The sequence below is a fragment of the Elephas maximus genome, chromosome 1, assembly GCF_024166365.1.
Source record: "Elephas maximus indicus isolate mEleMax1 chromosome 1, mEleMax1 primary haplotype, whole genome shotgun sequence".
Classification (NCBI taxonomy): Eukaryota; Metazoa; Chordata; class Mammalia; order Proboscidea; family Elephantidae; genus Elephas; species Elephas maximus.
This window is the reverse complement of record NC_064819.1, coordinates 48,054,540-48,058,143: the sequence shown is the minus strand read 5'-3', so window position 1 is coordinate 48,058,143 and position 3,604 is coordinate 48,054,540.

The window sequence follows — 3,604 nt, the reverse complement described above, 5'->3', positions numbered from 1 at the left end:
GAGGCAAATGCCCAATACCCCGATGGTATACAGATATAAATTCACAGGCTCTCACGACTAATGGCTCAAAAGTGAGGAGTGGAATAAGAAAGCCAGGACTCACCCGGAACTAAAACCATTCCCGAAGCCAACTCTTCAAACAAAGATTAGGCTGGACTAAAAAACAGAAAATAATACTCGTGAAGAGTGAGCTTCTTAGTTCAAGTAGATAAAAATACACAAGACTAAATGGGCAGCTCCTGTCTGGAGGAAGGATGAAAAGGCAGAAAGGGATAGAAGCTGGTTGAATGGACACAGGAAACATGAGGTAGAAAGGGGGAGTGTGCTGTCACATTATAGGGATAGCAACTACGGTCACATAACAATATGTGTATAAATTTTTATATGAGAAATTAACGTGAGCTGTAAACTTGCACCTACTGCACAATAAAAAAAGAAAGAAAGCAAGGACTCCCACCCCTACTATATCCCAGCATTCCTAGTCTGCAAGGCAGAGCTGAATCAGCTTTGGCGGCTAGCCGGAACACTCTGGGGAATTGTAGCCGATGAGAGGCGGAAATACACACCCCGCCAGACCTCCCCATCCACAGAATGCCTTACTGGAAGAGATGGAGCTCTGAGGGATTCATTTCCTTTTTTTCTCTTCCACTAAGGCCTGCATGGTTTCATAGTGGCATTTTAAGCTAGCTGTTAATGTGGGTAATGTAGTTTGGGAAAAAGCAAAAAGGCCCCATTATAAGAATCAATATATTGTGTGAAGGGAGAACAAAGCCTCTATTAAATATGAAGCAGGGCTCCAATTCCAAACCGAATTAGGCCAAACAAGGAAACCGAAACCACTGCGGGAGATTATTTGAGTGGGAGAGAAGGGAATGTTTCTCTGAGGGGGTTCACTCCTGCCTAGCGAAATGCCGTCAGTTTGCTGGGCAAATCAGATAGTTGAGGGGGCCCAGGCCCAGCCAACGACTGCAGAACACGTGTGACAGTTCTTCACTAAACATTTGTTGAGTTGATTAATGAACAAAGGAATGGACGAATAGCTGATGAGGAGCCCTGCCCTCCCTTATCAATCTTCTTGCATCTAGCACTTCTCAAAGTGTGGTCCCTTGACCAGCAGCATCAGCATCACTTGGGAACTTGTTCATCAGGAAAGGCTCCCTCCCCAAAACCCTAGCAGACTACTGAGTCAGACACTCTGAGTAGAACCCAAGAATTTGTGTATTAATAAGCCCTGCAGGTGATCCTGATTCTAAAAGTTTGAGAATCACTGCTGTAGTCCCAGGTTTCAACATGGAAATCTACCATTCAGAGCATCCTTAGCCCTACAAGGATGAAAAGTTGAATCTGACATTCCCTGCCCCTAAAATGTCTTTTGGAACCATTTCTTTGAACAAGTGGCACTTATTGGGTTCAGCCAGAAAACTTAATTCTTCCCTCCCTAAAAACTCTATGAAGCACAATTCTTTCTGAAACACATGGAGTGGCCATGAGTTGGAACTGACTGGACAGCAATGGTTTGGTTTGGTTTGAATTGTCCATAAGGGAGTTGCTCAGTAGTGCAGTGCGTTAAGCACTCCACTACTAACCAAAAGGTTGGTGGTCTGGACCTACCTAGAGGCACCTGGGAAGTAAGGCTTAGTGATCTGTTTCCAGAAGGTCACAGCTTTAAAAACTTCATGAATCTAAATCAACCTGATGGCAACTGGTATACTTGTGTTTTGTTTTTGCTTTTTTAGTTTTGTGTTGGGGGAAGGGTTCGTTCTAATAGTTTAAAAAGTCACAGACTGATTTAATGTTGCTACAGTCTGGGTTTTGACTGCAGGGAACGGAGAAACATGTAAGGAATGACATCACATAAAGAGGGCCCCAACTGGGAACCAATGGGACCTGACCTGCAGAGACCCAGCCACATTCTGACCCTCATGCCCTGAACACACCCTCACACTCAGCCAGGTCTGCAGCTCCTGAAGTTCAGAAAACCCTGGGAACTTAATGCTGTTCCCAAGGCCTCACCTCCTTTCTAGCTCATCCCCAAGAGCACAGCTAATTGCCTTTTATTGATTAAGTTCAAATACAATTTCCTGCTTGATCGGCATTCAGAAGTTTCTTGACCTGGCTTGGTGGACCCTGAACAATACCGTCTGCCTCTCTGCACTTCAGGTGTCTCACCTGTAAACTGATCTCTACCATGCTATGGTCCTGTGATACCAAGTGGCCACCCACAGAAACCAGTGCAGAACTTCCATACTTAACTAGAGATTTCAAATATTGATAAGGCTTGCCCCTCACTGCCCAGGCCCTGGCCAGAAACACATTAAGTATTCAGGAAAATGCATAAAGCTAATTGCTAAACAGCACTCCAGAGCCAGACTCCCCTTAAGGGGCCATTAATGGAGCATGTGAATAATTTTACAGCACAAATACAATTTCTTCCAAATGTAGAGTATATACTGTTTTATTACGCTTACAAAAGGGTTGACCATACCTCCTGCCTTCCCACTCACTACTTGCCTGTAGCTGTTTGAATGCCGGGAATAGCCAACTCTGATCTCTTCATTCCAAATATTGCAATACATTCCCAGTACTTTTTTCCCCATGACTCTCACTCTTACTTGACCTATTTCACTCCAGTGAAGCTCCCTCCTCTCCTTGCCTCTCTTGACTAACTTGTCTGATACCGCTCCTTTGGCTCTCTTCTCCTAAATAATATCTCCTGTAAGCTTCACTTCTTAGCTACCTCCTCTCCCCATCATGTCCTAGGCCCTCTGCTTAATGGAGCCCATGTCCAGAGATACCTTACCAGCCCCAGCCTCTTACCTGCACACCAATCCAAACTCTCTAAACCCCTTATGGGGACTTGGACTTAAATACTCTTTGGGCTGTCTAGCATATGGCTCTCTTTACTATTTTGGGGCACTTCCAAGACATGATAAGTTCTGATAGGAATCAAGCTGCACCCCACTATGACAGCTGAGAAAGCCATGTACTCACTTTCCTGGCTGTTCTTGCAGCTAGGTAGGGCTAGGAAGCCTGTGCCACTCAGGCCCACTTGCTGCTTAAATCAAGAGCTCAAGATGTAAGGACACACGGACTGGGAAGTCTGACTGCAGCATGGTACTGATGCTAAAGACAGCTGAGTCCAGGGCCAATGCAGTGTCCAGGACACAGAGGCAGGGCCGAGGGTGATCTCATGATTTGGGGTGTTGTTTCAGGTTTGCAGTCTCTATGCCTGATTCTCTAGATCTCCCAGCAATTCTGTGAACTACCCAATCTCCCTTTAAAAAGTTCCTTTGCTGCTTATATCAGAGTTGGTTTTGATTGCTTCCAACTAAGAATCTTGACTGATACAGTTTCCTATCTATCATCTCAAGATCAACTTGTCTAAAATTGAATTCTATTTTTTTCCCTAAAACCTGCTATTTATTGTACCTTTCCTTTTGCTCCCAAAGACATCATTCACCCAGATTGTAACTTGTCTTTAACTTTCCCCACGCTCTGTCCCCAAGTATCAATTCTCCAAATCACATCAGATGTGTTTGATTTTTCTATGAAAAAGACTTTCTCATCTGTTTCTTCTTTTTTTGTTCTTTTGGCCCAAACCAAT